The 18,030-nt window shown below is 45.3% G+C and overlaps 1 protein-coding gene and 1 long non-coding RNA gene across 4 annotated transcripts in view; one reads left to right on the top strand and one right to left on the bottom strand.

The window, feature by feature from the left end:
- TMEM39B (transmembrane protein 39B) overlaps nucleotides 1–11,742 on the bottom strand; it is a 230,285-nt gene extending 218,543 nt beyond the window's left edge. The window contains exon 1 of one of the 3 annotated variants that reach the window (XM_086955660.1): nucleotides 11,615–11,742. The gene's annotated coding sequence lies outside the window, so the exon portion shown is untranslated. Of the gene's footprint in view, nucleotides 1–11,610 lie in introns of all 3 variants that reach the window. The other 2 variants (XM_086955659.1, XM_086955661.1) reach the window with 2 other exon arrangements.
- A 25-nt stretch (nucleotides 11,743–11,767) lies between these two features.
- Nucleotides 11,768–16,762, top strand: LOC147730830 (uncharacterized). The gene is made up of 3 exons (XR_015308402.1): nucleotides 11,768–11,883; nucleotides 14,637–14,836; nucleotides 15,652–16,762. It is a non-coding gene; the product is annotated as an uncharacterized LOC147730830 (long non-coding RNA).
- The last annotated feature ends 1,268 nt before the right edge of the window (nucleotides 16,763–18,030 follow it).

The raw sequence follows: 18,030 nt of genomic DNA, 5'->3' as shown, positions 1-18,030 counted from the left end.
AGTTGTGCAATGCCATTAAGATATACAGCCGTAATAGAATGGCTATCGAGCTCCAAAACCCCGACACAAAGAAAAAAAGGGTAACCTGCTAATGACGGCAGCCAGACATAGCTGGCTGCGGTACGGGATGCCTAAGAGCCAGACAACACCATATGCACCTATGCTACCACTCGGGATTCTACTGGGTTTATTTGCTTGCCACAAAAGACCAGAGCTAGAGTTTTGGGCAGCGGTGGGATGGGATACCTCGGGCGACTTATTCGTAGATGCACGGCTACAGAGCCTAGAAGGAATTGATAGAGGACTTTGGTAACACACAGGCTACTTTCATGCTTTACGTGCTACTAGTGCGACAATTCCTCCAAGTATGGGGGAACGTTGAGAAAGAGCTAGACACATCGCAGGTGCTGCAGACCTTGCTCACATGCGGAAAGGGCAGACATGCGGATACATCGCTTTATAGTTTTCTTAACCCCGGTCCTTCTCTCCTACTGGCACCGCTTTGTGCATATTTGGACTCTGGGTTGTCAGCTACCATGAGTGAAACAGTGGGCGCAGTGTAAAGGGTACCCCAAAATAATATCCGCAAATGCAAGACTGAAATATACACAGTTTAATTAGTTACATCACACATATTTAACACCACACAGACTAGCCCGTATGTACCTCACATCGGTCAACATATGCCCTCGCAGCTCAGGGACAGATGCAACATTTTTCCACATGGTCTGGGTGGCCCTCGCCTTAGCGTCTACTAGACTGAGATTGCGGTGACACTAGGGGAAGCAACAGACACCTCAATCCCTGTGCAAGGCTTGCATTTTTTACTTGGTGTCACCAAGCGCACTGCAGCGCGAACAAACCGTAATGAAATCTTAGGCCTAGCATTGGCGTTAGCGAAGCAAAGAATAGCTATGTCCTGGAAATCTAGCCCAGCGCCTGACATTCGTATCTGGCTGCTGGATCTCCGTAAGGCGCTGGTGGCGGTGCATACAACGCAAACACTGATGGCACCATGTAACCCTCCGCAGACTAACCCCATGCAATGGCAAGAATTCTTGTCATTTGTGGAAGGCAGATTGCATACACCTAGTCCCTCGCAGGGGTGAGGGGGTTTCTCACTCTGGGCATTGGTAACACACTAACATATAGATGAGAGCAAGTTGGACCCCTCCTCAGATAGGACCTATTGTTACAAGGCAAGACCTTTGACCTTGCGAACACGTGGTGGTGCGATGCACACAGCGCTCCCCTTTCCCCCTCCCTCTCCCGCTGATTCAGTACACACATAAGCAATCACCCTCGCTCATGCATGAGCTAAAACACACTGTATATGTGGATTATTCGAGATCGCGTAGTTTTGGGTTTACTGCGGTCTGGTTGGTGTGAAAATATGGAGACAAAGAAAATTTGTTGATTTATTGGCTGAGTACAAAGTGGATAACATACAAAGTCATGAACAAAATGTTAGTTTATTTTTCTGTCACCAGCATTCAATGCAGCCTGGTTCGCCACCAAGTGTCAAGTTAGTAAAAGCCACTGTACTGTTCTGTATAATAAAGCAGGAAACGTGTGCTATGCATAAACTGAGGAAAACCAATAAAGACCATTTAAAGAAAAAAAAACTCAGACTCTCAAGAAACATTTTGTGGGGACTGCAACTAAAGAATATATACAGGTTGAGATGGCAGATGGCCATGTAAAGCCTCCGAACAGGATTCTTAATATAGAACTACAGAGTGAGGAGGACCACTACCAGAATACAAACTATATTCTGGACTTATTTATCAGCTGCTTAAAATCTCATTCTTGCAAAGGATGACTGGCCTCTGGTTTTTGTAAGGATTGCATCTCGAGGTGAGGTGGGAATTAAGCAAGTATTTTCCTATCAAGTACCTGAAGAACGCAAGGACAAATAGGCAGGCGAGTGGACTCTAAATCAAGCTGCTGCCCTCGATAAACAAGCATTTGCAATGCAATAGGTCTCGCATTAGGAAAGTTTGATTTACAATGCCAATAGTTATAACTTTTGCAAATGTGACACCTATAGCATTTGTAATGCAATATGTGTTGTATTTACGTGACTTACATGCATTGATATTACAAATAACAATGGCTTTTAATATTTTAAATAATTAATACTTACATAAAAGTTATTGTAATTTATAATGGCAGTAGCTTAAACTTTTGTAAATAACGTTTGTTAAGATTATGTTCAGTGTATTTTATTGTGAAGAAAATCCAAGAACAGAAGTGAAATATTAACATCTTTTTGTGACATTTGTAATAAAGCTTGAAACATTGAGAGAATATATTTGAACCAGTTGTTGTTGTTAAATGGCTGCACAGATTGATGCTGTGGTGGTGCTGCTGAGTGATGTTGTGGTGGCGAATGAGTGATGCTGTGGTGTTCAGTGATGCTGTGGTAGCGCATAGTAATGTTGTGGTGCCCCTGAGTGATGCTGTGGTGGTGCTGAGTGATGAGGTATGCTATGCTATGTTTTGTTTTGCTATCCTATGTTTTGTTTTGTTATGCTATGCTATGTTTTGCTATCCTATGCTTTGATTTTGTATGCTATGCTGTGTTGTGTTATGCTATGCTATGTTTTGTTTTGCTATGCTTTGTTATGCTGTGCTATGTTTTGTTATGCATACTATGCTTTGCTATGTTTTGTAATGCAATGCTATGTTTTGTTGTGTTTTGTTATGCTTTGTTGTGTTTGGCTATGTTTTGTTATGCTATGTTTTGTTATGCTATGCTTTGTTTTGTTATGCTATGTTTTGTTATGTTATGCTATGTTTTGTTCTGCTATGTCTTGTTGTATTTGGTTATGTTATGCTATGTTTTGTTATCACCTTAGCTGCTTTGGAACGTCCAGCTCCAGTGCTGAGCGTTCCATTGCGCAGGTGCAGCTGGAACGTCCAACGGCAGCACTCCCGAGGTAGTAGTGCCGTCGGCCGCTGGTAGATGCGCAGCACTTAAGAGGTTATACTATGCTATGTTTTGTTTTGCTATGCTTTATGTTATGCTATGCTATGTTTTGTTATGCTATGTTTTGTTGTGCTATGCTATGTTTTGTTATATTATGCTATGTTTTGTTGTGTTTTGTTATGCTATGCAATGTTTTGTTTTGCTATGCTTTATGTTATGCTATGTTTTGTTTGGCTAGGTTTTGTTTTGTTATGCTATGTTTTGTTATGCCATGCTATGTTTTGTTGTGTTTTGTTCTGCTATGCTTTGTTGAGTTTAGCTATCCTATGCTTTGTTTTGTTATGCTATGCTATGTTTTGCTATTCTATGCTTTGTTTTGTAATGCTAGGCTGTGTTTTGCTATGCTAGGTTTTGCTATGCTATGCTTTGTTATGCTATGTTTTGTTATGCTATGTTTTGTTGTTTTTTATTATGCTATGCTTTGTTTTGCTATGCTATGCTAATGCTATGTTTTGTTGTGTGTTATTATGCTATGTTTTGCTATGCTTTGTTTTGCTATGCTTTGTTTTGCTATGCTATGTTTTGTTGTGGTTTGTTATCCTCATAGTGCTATTAAACATTCCTCCCCAGTGCTGCGCTGTCCAATAGAACTAGTGCTGAATGGACGTTCAATGGTCGTGCGCAGCACTGGGGAGGTAGTGCTGCCGTCGGCCAATGCACCGAGGCAGCACTTAAGGGGTTAAGCTTTGTTATGCTATGTTTTGTTATGCTATGTTTTTTGTGTTTTGTTATGCTATACTATGTTTTATTATGCTATGTTTTGCTATTCTGGTGTGTGTGTGGTTGTGTGTGTGTGGGGGGGGTGTGTGTGGTTGTGTGGGGGAGTTGTGTGGTGGGTTGTGTGTGGGGTTGTGTGTGTGTGGGGTTGTGTGTGGGGGGTTTATGTGTGTGCGGTTTTGCGTGTGTGGTTTTGCGTGTGTGTTTGTGTGTGGGTGGGTTGTGTGTGTGGTTTTGTGTGTGGGGGGTTGTGTGTGAGGGGGCAGTGTGTGAGGGGGCAGTGTGTGAGGGGGCAGTGTGTGAGGGGGCAGTGTGTGAGGGGGCAGTGTGTGAGGGGTCAGTGTGTGAGGGGGCAGTGTGTGAGGGGTCAGTGTGTGAGGGGGCAGTGTGTGAGGGGTCAGTGTGTGAAGGGGCAGGGTGTGAAGGGGCAGGGTGTGAAGGGGCAGTGTGTGGGGGGGGGCAGTGTGTGGGGGGGGCAGTGTGTGGGGGGGGCAGTGTGTGAGGGGGCAGTGTGTGGGTGGGCAGTGTGTGGGTGGGCAGTGTGTGGGTGGGCTATGAGTGAAAGGGCAGTGTATTATTATTATTATTATTATTATTATTATTATGTTTGCACTTGTAAAGTGCGCTGCTACCCGGAGGTTTCCTGGCGCTGTGCAACGCTGGGGAACCCGTCCTGGCTTTCTCTGTGGGATGGTCCCTGCTGGGAGTCCCCAGGGTGGAGCCAGGCATCCCTGACGTTGGGGGGGGGGGGGGGGGGGGGGGGGGGGTAGGGCGTTGTGGAGATTAGACAAGCTAATGCCCAGAGTTGCCGAGTCTGACTCCAGATTAGAGTAGGCACCGGAGCGAGAATTATCGAGTCCGCTGACCCAAGTCCACGACCCTGCCGCGTCGGGAATTGAACCCTGGTCCCGGCCGGCTTCTGCTCCCGGGTCTGCCGCCTCTAACTGGTGAGCCACACCACTCCACTATGTGTATGTGGAGCAGTGTGTGAGTGTGCAGTGTGTGAGTGTGCAGTGTGTGAGGGGGCAGTGTGTGAGGGGGCAGTGTGTGAGGGGGCAGTGTGTGAGGGGGCAGGGTGTGAGTGGGCAGTGTGTGAGGGGGCAGTGTGTGAGGGGGCAGTGTGTGAGGGGGCAGTGTGTGAGTGGGCTGTGAGTGAGGGGGCAGTGTATGGAGTGCAGTGTGTGAGTGCACAGTGTGTGAGGAGGCAGTGTGTGAGGGGGTAATGTGCGAGTGGGCTGTGAGTGAGGGGGCAGTGTGTTGGGGATCCGTGTGTGAGTGCGCAGTGTGTGAGGGGGCAGTAGTTGCAAGCAAGCTGGATGGAAGGGTCAAAAGATTGCCAGGTGAATAGATGGATTGACAGAAGAATAGACAGATGGGAAACAGTGAATGAGAGGATATATATATGAAAGGATGAATGGACGGAGAAATGGAAAAGGTTCGATGGGGCAGCGGGTGGGCTGATAGAAATGTGAAACAATGGCAAATAGATTAATAGATCAAAGGGTGAAAGCATTGATGGATGAAAGGAGTGACAGCCTTGCTCGCATTCCGCACTCGGTAATATTAGACGAGTGTTTCAAGTGGGCTGGGATTTTTATTTTCTGACTAGTGCCCTTTGTAGCTTTAATTTACAGACACGAGCATGCACAAATGTTGCATTGAAACATGCACTTACCAGAATGATATGCTGTCTGAAAAACGTATTGTGGCACAACAGCTTGTAAATAGCTAACACTGTTAGGAAATGCAATATTAAGGAAAGTATGTGAAATATAAATACGAATGACATAGATTACCTTAACCTTTTTTTCACGCACTTTAAACAAAAGTCTAAACCAGACAAAGTCGATAGACTGAATCACCTTTATTCCTCCACTGTAATTAGCTTGAAGGAAAACAAAAAAAGCAAGCAATGTGTTCTCTTGGGCTAATCAGTTTGTCAACTCCCTCCTATCTCAGTGACTTTATATGGGGATGCAAACTATATATGTACAATTGTACATTACCTTAACAGTGAATCTATATTCGGGTAAACTCTGGTGGGTATACAAAAAGTTCCTAGTTTTATAAAAGAGGCCCTTGGTAATAAAATGGATCCCATCGCCTGAGGGTTTATTTCCAGCAGAGAGGTGTCAGGGGGGTGATGTGCTCCCTGAGTGGAAGGACCTCTGCTGGGGAGGGGGAGCAGCGTGTGCTTGTCATAAGGCAGAAACAAGCGGATGACATGAAGCAAGACATTCAAGAGCGGTGTCTGCAACGTCAGGGACTGGGGGTGAGCATCACGTCTCGTAACCCTGAGGGAGGCGGGGGTAGGGGCTTCAGGGAGAACAGCCGGTGGAGAGAATTCAGGATGGGGTGGGAGCAACAGTATCAGAAAACGAGACCTATTGCATTGCAAATGTTTTTTTTGGCAGATACGGGGAGATTAAGTGATTTGCCCTGATTCACAAGATATTGAGCCAACGCAGAGCCTCAAACCTGGCTCCTCAACTAAAAAGTCGGCAACTGTTGCCGTTAGGTCACATCCTTTTTTAATTTAAAATATCCCTAGTACTAATAAACAAAAATACAAAGCTGGAAATAAACATGCAAAGTGAGAACTGCGAGGTGCAATTTTGGACAAAAGGCCTTACTTATGTAACATTTGAATGTGGTTGATGCTACTTACATAGTGCAGGCAGATTTGTGCCCTGGCGGGGCAGGCAGACCCCCAGGCAGAGGGAGGGGGTCGGCCAGACACCAAACGCAGCGGAGGAGGAGTTAGTACTGTAGAGGCATTGCCGCCTCATTAAGGGGAAGCTTACGTGTGTGCTAAGTGGCGGGAGGACTTTTAAGGCAAAGTGCGAGAGGTAAAGCAAACAGTACTTTAAGGAGCATGGGGGAGGGGCAGTGCTGGGGAAGCCTTTGATGTGGCCTGGCGGCCGTGGAGAAATGCTGCTGGCAGTGGGAAGGCTGGGCATGCTCGTCCACGAGGAGTCACGTGACTCTCTCGTGCACTGTCCAAAATCCGCCAAATCCGCCTGTTAGGAAAGGAATTTTTTGGATTGACAACAATAGATTCGAGTAAATGCGACCTAAAAACAAGCATAGAGGGACAAAGAGTTGTTCCACGTTAAATTCAATTAAGGAGTACAGCCTCAGTATCCTCTGAAGCCAGACGCTAAAGTGTAATATAAAAGCGATTACAGATCTGCTACAATATCAAGGTATAACAGTGCCTTGTATGTTAATCAAAGATTGACATACAACATTTGTACACTGCCATATTGGGTACATGGTTAGGCCAAAGAAAAGAACTAAATATTGTTACACCTGTGATTAATCAACAGGCTACCATTTAAAAAAAAAATATAGCCCAGGGCTCTGCCACTACCGGTTAAAGACGTCCCAAACCATCAGTGCAGAGTCTAATGTAACCTCATTCAACAAAGCATTTTTCGTTTTGTCTCCTCTTAGAAGACTGGCGGTCTTTAACCACCAGATGCCATTTTGCTGCAACGCTCCTCCGTCCAGTTTGAAGACCGGGCCAAGGTCCCAGGTCTCTCTAGCATAAGTCGGCGTTTCTGTCACATTGCCCCAATCTTCTGTAAGACAATGAACAATTTGAGAATCAAAAGAGATTGGTGTGCTCTGGAAATAAAAATACATTCCTTTTTTATGGGGATGGCAGTAATGCCATGTGCCACGCAGGCCATAAGTATAGGCAGAGGACCATGGACACCTAGTTTGCCACTTGTCTGTGGCCTCCAGTATCTGCTTGTTCCAGACTGATCCAGTGACAGCGCAGCTGCCCGGGTTTTCCCGCTGGGGTTTTCAAGACTGGGTATTTCCACTCATCTTTCTCACCAACAGAAGCCCCGCCCTTCCCAGGACCTACCTGATGCAGGCCGCGTGCAATGGGCCCACCAAAGGCAAGCCCATCTGCACCCATTTGTGCCAAGCACCACAACCTCTGGCCCTCCTGCCCCCGATGATGCACCATCGCCAAGCACTACACCCACAACGCTGCAACAAACACTGCCACTGCGCCGACCCATACTCTACAGTAGGACCTTTCACCTGCACCCAATGCCACTGCATGCACACCAGCCCACCGACCAGCCCCACCCGGAACACATCACAGACACCACCTGAACAAAAAAACAAACAAGCATTTACAAGGCAATGGTCTCGGCATTATTAAAGGTAGAGCTATTGGCATTGCTCATGACTTTTTTTTTCAATCATAAATAAATGGCATTGTCATTTACATTGCCAATAGCTTAATCTTTAAATAAATGGCATTGTCATTTACAATGCCAATAGCTTAATTGCTCGCAAATGCATGACCTATTGCATTTACACCCACACAGAGCCACACACACAAAGCCACCCACACACACAGAGCCACCCACATAGAGCCCCCTACACAGAGCCACCCTCACACATACAGAGCCACCCACACATAGAGCCACCTACAAAAAAAGCTATCCACACAGAGCCACACACACACACAATCTGCCCTCGGAATCCGCACTCTGCATCTGCATCCGCACTCTGCATCCGCACTCTGCACTCTGAATCCGCACTCTGCACTCTGAATCCGCACTCTGCACCCTGAATCCGCACTCTGCACCCTGAATCCGCACTCTGCACTCTGAATCCGCACTCTGCACTCTGAATCTGCACCCCCCAAAAGAGAAACACTTTTAGTTACTGCCAGATTTGAAAGCTGGAATCGTCGTACATTTCCTGTGCAGACCAATTTACACTGTGTCAGCATAGAAAAAAGCCTGCCAAGTAACTTGTCCCTCTGAAAAGCTTGTCATCCAACTTTAGAATAAAGTACAGCACGTGACTGGAGCTGTACGTTTTCCTCTGTAGCACTAATCAACAACTGCCTTCTAGACTACCAAAATATTTCTTCCCTGACAAGATACGTCTTGGTATAATCTGTTGGTAAACTATTGTTTAACATTAAGGCAAAATCTTCTCAAACAGGTTTCAGATTGTTGTAGAACTACCAGGCTGGCAATGGGCAGGACTAAACAGCAAGTACATAACATTTAGAGCAACATGAGACACACAGTCACCATGAGCTTAATTGCAATGTGGGGAAATGGCATTCAAGCACTACACAATTAGGAATAAAGTGTAAATGCATAGATACAAGTTGCAACACTGGCATCATAAAATCACAATTAGTCATAATTAGCTGAATGTGCAGCGAGGTTACATGATACTCAACAGTCGCTGGAAGTAGTGAGCTTAATAGCTGTATAACTGGATAAGTGGAAAAAACACTAATCCGCCATGCAAAGCATTAGACAGCAGACACCAGCTAAAACTGAGACTGGCACAACAAAGACATAAATAAGTATTAAATATGGGTAATTAAATTCTAGTGGATTAAATGTAAAGTAGAAGCCAGTGGAGTTGTAGCACTAAAGAAGATATATATTATAACTTTATCACAGTATTAAATGAAAAACCACAAAAGCAACAAACTCCATCCATGAATTGGAGAACAGATGACGGCAATGAGATGGCCTGCAGGAGGCATCAAACTAACAAACCAAATATAAAAAATGCTTACAAAGGCAGAGGCATAATATTTAACTTAAATTCCTGTGTGTTGCGATCCGACAATTAGTGTGGAGGTCCCCTGACATATACATATAACCTGTGCTGAACATTACTTTACTTTACCGTGATAAGATACGAAAGCAGAGCGACAGAGCTGCTGAACAGGAGAGCGAGCCCTTCTTAAAATGGCCAATGACTGCAATATGTGCGCGCACACTCGAAAACGAAACCTAGCGTGGGGGCGGGACTTCCGTCTTGTGCGCGAAGCCCGCGCCCACGGAGTTCCTGGACCAAGGAGCGGTGGTGACGCGGGGCTCCCATGCCTGAGGGAGAGCCCCGCGGAGGCGACAGAACACCAGATTGGTGGTAAGTGGGCCTTGGGGGGGCGCTCGTGTGTGTGTGTGTGTGTGTACAGCGGGGGTGTCTCTGTATGTGTGCATGTATGTGTGCGTGTATGTGCGCTCCTGTGTGTGTGTCTCTGTGTGCGACGGCGTGGGGGGGGGGAAATGCCCTGTGTGTGTCGCGGGGGAGGTGGGGAGTGTCTCTGTGTGCGTGCGTGTATGTGCGCTAGTGTGTGTGTGCGCATGCGTGCAGGGAGGTGCGCGTGCCAGTTTGAAATCGCCTCCAAGGCGATGCGCGCGGCCAGGATTGTCTCCTGGAAAGCAGACACGGCAACAATAGGTTCTCGGCGAGAACGCGCTTCCGCGCGCTTAGCCGAGACCTAAAAAACTTGAATGAGCGCTTCTCAACACAAGCTCACTATGCAGGCATGCCACTGAATTATGGGGCCTCATCATCCCCCTCGCACCTGGCAGTCGTCCTCACTGAGACATGGCTCTAACCCACATCCGCCCCAGACATTGCCACAGCGATCCCAGAAAATCACTCAGCAGGACCACACCTACAAGCCAGGTGGAGGAACAGCAATCAGAGAAGACACAGGCACCCGAACGTGTGGAAATTAACTTGTGTATATTAGGTAAAGGATGTCTGTCAATCCAAATTTCTTTATTTAGCCTACGAAGAATAACACACAAATGAAGATCCCCGTTGCTCTTAAGAGATAAAACGACAGGTGAAACCCTGCGAGAAGATTCTATAGGTTCAACAATGTTTTTAGCAACCTAATCTGTTAACATCTCCTTAGGTTTACCAAGATATGCCAAATGTACATTTCTTACTCTGTGTCTAATGGGAACTGCACCATCCTTGAGAATGATTCTATGTTTGAAATCCACAAATTTTCCAAGTGAATCATAGAAAAGTTTAGGAAATCTGTTTTTAATTTCCATCACTAACTCCTCATTGTTGGACGCAACCACATAAACAGATGGAGAAGCATTGGGATCTAACTTTATACCCATCTCCCAAACAAACCTTGAACCCCCAAATTAACCCTTGCACCCCAAAACCCAAACACACCCTGATCCCCAATATAAAATTAACCCTGGCCCCCCAAAACCCAACCACACCCTGAACCCCCAAATTAACCCTTGCACCCCAAACTCAAACACACCCTAAACCCTCAAATTAACCCTGGCACCCCAAAACCCAAACACACCCTGAACCCCCAAATTAACCCTTGCACCCCAAACACACCCTAAACCCTAAAATTAACCCTGGCACCCCAAAACCCAAACACACCCTAAACCCCTAAAGTAACCCTTGCACACCAAACACACCCTAAACCCTAATATTAACCCTTGTACCCTAAAACCCAAACACACCGTCAACCCTAAAACTAACCCTGGCACCCCAAAACCCAAACACATCCTGAACCCCCAAATTAACCCTTGCACCCCAAGACCCAAACACACCCTGAACCCCCAAATTAACCCTTGCACACCAAACACAAACACACCCTAAACCCTAATATTAACCCTTGTACCCTAAAACCCAAACACACCCTAAACCCTAAAATTAACCCTCGCACCACAAACCCAAACATGCTCTAAACCCTTAAATTACACCTGGCCCCCCAAAACACAAACACACCCTAAAATGACCATGTACGCCCTAAAATCCAAAAGCCCTACAAACCCCCAAACTGTTTATGAATGCGGAATGCCGGGAGGCGCTGCTGTGGTTGCAAATGATACTTTCTGTAACCCCAGGCTGCACTTCCTTCATAGAGTATTTCCATAAACACATAGTTTAGTGGAATCCGATTGTTAGACTCATTAAACAACTGCGGACAGACCTGCTCATGGCCCGAGGAATGGGTCTTGCAAAGGAAAACAAGCTTTGTCGTCATGGTGACTGCCGAATTCACCCATCACAATACTAAAATACATTTTGAAAAAGCACAGCTGACTCGAAAACAATGCCAAAATCACCTACTGTAAACCATCAGTCTGCCGGCTGGCTGGGACTCGAACCGCAGGTCCTCAATGGAGAGCAGCTCTCTTACTTTTGCATATACCTGAAGCCGGAGGCTTCCTCTTGCAAAAGCCTACGCACATCCGGGGGCGCCGGAAGTGACGTCATTGTTCTGCGGCAAGACCGAAGACCGCCGTGAGTGCAATGGCCATAGAAGGGACAGATGGATTGGCATCGGTGTCTTTATTTTTACAACTCCACTTCCTTCATCGATTCCAGCGTATACTCAGGTTAGTGCTGCAGCTGCTACCAGGGGGTAGATGTTAACCATCGGGGCAAGCTCCACGCTATATCTGCACGCGCCCATCTTGCGCTGCCTTTCTTAAAAAAAAAAGAGCAGCATCGATCCTCCGCTCTCGGTCCCAGCTGCTCAATTTCCGTCCCAGACCAGCTTCCTCATTTTTCGGAAAGCACGAGTTTTCATTAAGGGGCCAAATTCAGACGCAGCTCCCTGCACGTGTGTGCTTCGTACGTGTTATAATGAATGCCTGCGTTGCAATGTGTGTGCATTGTGTGTTTGATGTTTGTCTGTATCAACCTGCCTGCTTGTTTAATATGCACCTTTTGTGTTTGAGCATGTGTATTTTTGTGTATGTGTGACGTAGTGCGTGCCTGTGTAAGTTGTGGTAAATTGCAAAAAAGCCTAACAAATGTGCTTTACAGCAAGTTCTTCGCCGTATGGAAAAATAAATTACTGCCCGTGTATTGTAGGTCCCATGTTGGTTCCAAGTGCACCTGCGTGTATAAAAGATTCTCGACCAAATTGAACAGTTTTCGATCTACTGAAAAGTTGTCAATCAAAGAAGGCTAAACACATTTATTTATGTGAATGCTGTATATTGTTGAGCATTACTTGTGTCCTTGCAACTTGTAGTGAGCTTTCATTACTAAATGAATGTGTGCTCTATTGTTGAATCCTGGTCACGTTCCCCAAGCTGTGTAGTGTGCAGAGCAGCACTAAAACACTGGCAGTTTTCATGGATGCGTTTCAAAGCATAAGGATAAATGCTTCAAATAACTTAGCCGTTGTAATGCTGGTTCTTTATTTTGTTTGCTATTTGTGTAATTGAAAGGGCAGGTTGCCTGTGGCGATTGAGGTTCCCCCCCTATTTAGGAAACGTAGTCCGACGCATTTCAACATCTTGCAATATCTACTTTCGCAAAACTGGCTATCATTCTGGTTTCGTTCCATGTGCATGCAATGTTTTTAACTCGTTTGTATATGTTATTGAGACGGGGCCAATTACGTATTCCCTGTTTGCGCTAATTTACCTTGACCGCTAAGATCTCTGTAAAAATGAAGCCGGTCTTGTTACATCTGCCACTATCGATCCCAGCCATATATTATATATATATATATATTTCCTATTAATTCCAGCCCACTGGGTTTCAATCATGGCCAAGCGGCACTCTGCCCCAGGAGCCTGCGTGTCCTGGTGGCGGTGTTTAAACAGCGGTTGAGACGTGGTAAATCATCTACCTGTCTTAATGGAGGATTATGTATTACCTCGAGCTGGGGTCTCGACAGGAGCTGCGCAGGCAGCATTTCCAACCAAGCACCAGGCCCAATCCTTCTCTCTTTCTCTCTCTCTCTCTCTCTCTCTCTCTCTCTCTCTCTCTCTCTCTCCATATTTATTTATTTTCAAATACATAAGAATATAAAGAATTAAGCAAATGCTTTCCTGGTAAAAGTTAGCAAATAGTACATATCCACAAGTATATATAAGAAAGTTCAGGTGAATCTAGATAAGAGGATCGCTTTCACTTCTTTTTTGAAGAGAGCAGCAGACGGATTCAGTCTTGTTTCTGTGGGTAAGGCGTTCCAAATTCTGGGGCCCTTCCCGAGAAACGTTGTGGTTTAAGAAGAAGATTGTCAGAACTCCTAGTTGTTCTGCTACCACCCGATAGTACTAGTATCTCCGCAAGGTATCTCAGTGTTTTTTGGTGCAATGCCTTATGAGTCATACAGGCAATTTTCAAATGGATTCTGGCCTCAAAAGGTAACCAGTTGAGGGCACGAAGGTCGGGGAAATGTGGCAGTTCCTTCTGGAGCTCTTAGCGGAGCGGTTGTTTATCTGGGAAGGCCGCAGAGAGCCACACTCCCATAATCCACTCCGATTTTTATTCTCGTAGGTTGGATAGAGTAATTTCACTACTTCCTTGATATGGAAAGAGATTATGTGTTGGTCAGACTAGTCGCAAGGAAGAATCAATTCAAGTTGAATAAAGTCTGCTTTGGAGATCACTAGATCAAGGGTTGAGCCCTTATCGTGGGACAGGGTGAGGTCGGACAGAAAAGCTTTGAGGCTATTGACCTCTGGGTCGTTTAGATCGTTCCAATGGAGGTTTAATTCCCCCAGGAAGATCTGGGTAATCTGATGACCGACATTTGTTGCTAAAATATCCATGATGTGCTCGATGAAGGTCAGGTTGTTACCGGGAGGGTGGTAGAAAGAGTGGAGTGAACATATTAGTTTGTTATTGCTCGGGATGACGAGGCAGAGGTATTCACATGAAGAGAATACCGGGGTGTTGGAGTGGTTCACAGAGCGGTTGTTCCTATGAATGCAGGCAATGCCACCACCTAGCTTATCAGGTCGATCAAGTTTTGTGGTGTAATAGTTTGGAGGAACTAAAATGTCTAAGATGGGTGTGAAAGTTCACTTATTGATAGTTCTTCTATTTCTCTCATAATGCCTCTACTTTGCTATTACTATTTGTCCTGATCAGCAAGACCTAAGCATACACTCTGGCTCTCCAAAAATACAGTTGATTATTAGGTAATTTCCTCAATGGCCTTCAGTGCATGCCCAAACACTTCTTTGTAGTCCAAACTCTAGGCATATTAGATAGAAATTGCACCAGGTCAGTGTAATTTCTGGGGTGCTTTTCTCCAACTAAATCTGTTAATCAGTTTGATATGCTTTGTATTTTACCTCTGAAACTTAATCCACACAAACTAATTCCTGATTTTTATATCTAGCAGGGCATAATCATGGTTTCATTCAGCGTCCTGTTTTTCACTTGCGATCATTCTGTGTGTGTTCGAAAAGATGGTGACTTCCTGCTTTTGGACAATCCCCGGGAAGTTTTTTGTAAATGGCTGGTCGAAAATCTAGATGAAGCTGGTCGGCCAATCACCGAAGAGAGATTTTAAAGCTATGATTATTTTCCAATCATCTGGTAAGCACAATAAGTAAACCTTTATAATAAGTTTGCAACTGCAGGATAACGGTACAAATTACCAACCTGTTTCAGTAAAAATCTACATTTGTGATTAATTAAGAAGTGTGGCTCACTGGTTAGAAGCGGCATCTCTGAAGCAGAGATCAGGCCCGGGACCAGGGTTCAATTCCCGACGCGGCAGGGTCTTGGGCTCAATGTCCGCGGATAATTCTCGCTTCAGCGCCTACTCTAATCATGGGTCACACGCTGCAACTCTGGGCAATAGCTTGCTTAATCTCCACAACGGCCCCAACAACACTGGGAAGCCTGGATTCACCTTGGGGGGTGCCCAGTAGGGGCATCTCACAGGGAGAGCCAGGAAGGGTTCCACGGCGTTATACAGCGCCGGGACGCCCCGTTGCGGGGGCAGCTGTGCGCTTTACAAGTGTACTACATTTACAATGAATCCAATAATGGACAGTAAAAATGAACATGCATGTCCCCACACATGCCTTGGATTGCTCTCCAGAGACAAATGTAACACATATGAAAAGGACTGAAACGTTTAGATTGTGGCACTACTATAAGGCAGCCATTTTTGGATAAACTATTTTATTTAGGCAACTTTTTTCAGGAGGTTCAGGCTTACAATGTGTACTGTCTATTAAGGAAAACTTACTTACTTGGTTATGGATAGATTGTACATTTGTCCTTTCATCAAAACCTCTTTATTTATATATTATGGCTAGAGCGTGAAGATATATTGCAAGTGGTCAATGTATTCTTATCTGTTTATATGTAAATATATATTTTTTTCTCTTGCTTCTTTTTAGTGAAGAAACAGTGTCTAATGATTCAGGATATTTTTCAAGAGATAATTGCAAGATATTCTGGCACAACAGAGGGTCGAAAGCAGGTGTTACTTTAATGGGCTCTGGAGGGAAAGCAGGTGTTAATGGACTGTGGCAATCGGGGAAGCGCTGGTAGGCTTAAGAGGGGGTTACGTGAACTACAAGAGGAAGAAATTGCAGAGAAAAGATGCAAGGACAAAAAAGCCAAGCAGAGTGGACTGGATTATATAAGAGTTGGTAACAAAGCTCCTGCTGAAAGCACAACTTCTCAGCCTGGTGATGCAAGTTCGCGGATGAGTTTGCAGAAACTTGAAAACCTGGCCCTTTTAGCAGGGATGGCTAGTGTCCTTCATCAAAAATCCACAACTAAAAATGACGCATCAGACCGTGAAAATGAACTTGTCTTGGAGTCCCTGCTTAAATCCAAATATCAAGGACAAAAACATGCCTCCCTTTCACTGCGTCATCCTAGAGTAATCAGCACTCATTCTGAAAATATAATGGGGCCATTCTGATGTAATCAATAGCCATCCTGAAGCTGTCATAGGATCATCCAGGAATAATCCACACTCATCCAGAAATTGTCATGGGATCATTCCTGAGTAATTGCTTCCATCCTGGAGCGGTTATAGGATCATCCTGGAATAATTGAGTCATCCATAAATTAGCTAGAACCCATCCTGGAGTAATTCTCACTCATCCTGAAGTTGCCAATTAGTATTCGTGGAGTTAAGGTAATCACTCCCTGCCAGTAGTCATCAGAACACCATCCTACTGTAGTTTTTGTGATGAGTCTAGGTTCGTTATCACATTCACATTTTTCGTCCTACAGGCATACTTCAGGATGGCTTGGGATGACTTCCCCAGATAATTGCAGGAATAGCCTGACTGTAATCATCAGATGAGTCCAGAATGACTCCAGGATGATCTTCCTTGGGAGAAAGGCTGTTTGCGCTTGGGAATGGATTAGAACGTGCCACAAAAATACAAGCACAAAACTCACAAGTCCAGTCTTAGCATACTTGCAAGAGCAACTGTTGCATAGTGGAATATGGTGCAAATCCAATATTGCAATACAGAATTTTGAAATACTATGCTATCTTCATAAACTGTTTTGAAGCTTCCCAGTTCATATCAAGAGAAGTGCTTGTATCACTCCTTGCAAAGTGTTTTGTTCTCACTCCTGTCGCTACCGCCCTCCGTTTCCCCTCCCGACTTCAAACCCCTAAGCGCTTATTTATTCCAGTTTCAGAGGGCTCCCTCCTCAGTCCAGGCAGAACCGGACCCCCGTCCCTACATTAGAACTCGCCTGAGCCCATCAATTCCTTACTCATAGGGCTGGGTTAGAGATCTGATGTCCGGAGCCCCTGCATGGCTTACTATGAGTCCCTGCAAGGGTCACTTCATAACCTAATAGTACCATCACCCGCCCCCAGCAACCCAGGTACATGCTTTTATAGCTCCTACATGACTTCCTCCCCATCTCAAGCGCTCGCAGTCACCTCACCTCTATATCCTGTGGAGGGCCCGAGGCCCCTGACGCTCTGTACGTTGCTGGGTGCACGCAGGCGAAAGGCGGGCGCGCGTGCGCTGTAAAGAACTAGCCATAAGTGATCAGGGACTAGAAGGCGGTGCTACCTTGAAAAACGTTGGTCCGTTCTCTATTTTATCACTGTATCGGACCATGGAAATAATGAAAAAAGAAGATTCTGGGATGAGATAGAAATAAATGTGTGGAGGGCGTTGACTCGACCCGTGGCCACATTCCTTTAGTTGTAAAGGAGAGGATGTTTTAAAAACTATTCAGAGTACGAACCCTTCCAAGAATTGTACATTGAGGGGTAGGAGGTATGACAGCCGCCTGTCAGTCATGACCTATCAGGCAAGGGTTTATAGCCCAGGACCTCTTTTGTAGTGTTAGAGAAGGTGGGATTACTGAACATCTGCCCCAAATAAGTGGGCTGGGGCGTACGTACAAAGAGCTACGACTACGGGGACTCCAAGCGACAGGGTGAGTGATATGTACAGAGCTCCCACACCGGAAATGGTTAACTGATTTCAGAGCTGCCAAGTTAGGGAGGTGCCAAGAGCACTGTCGCACACTTGTCATACCCAAAACAAGTATTTTTTTTTTTGCTGATTTATTAGCGCGGACTTGACCCGAAGGTATTGGAGAGCTTTACCTGAGCGCCAGTTACGTTACACATACATTTGATCAGAAATTATAGTAATTGCTGAGCCTGGCGTAATTTTTGAATCAACTGTTCCTATATAAGCTACACCAAGCGGTCCTTTAACTTTACACTTTTTTTCTTCTTCAACAGACAAAACAATATTGGAACACATCTCTTCATCAAAATC

The sequence above is a fragment of the Lissotriton vulgaris genome, chromosome 2_1 (assembly GCF_964263255.1).
Source record: "Lissotriton vulgaris chromosome 2_1, aLisVul1.2, whole genome shotgun sequence".
NCBI lineage: Eukaryota > Metazoa > Chordata > Amphibia > Caudata > Salamandridae > Lissotriton > Lissotriton vulgaris.
The sequence above is the reverse complement of the archived record's forward strand: the minus strand, read 5'-3'. Positions and strand labels throughout refer to the sequence as shown.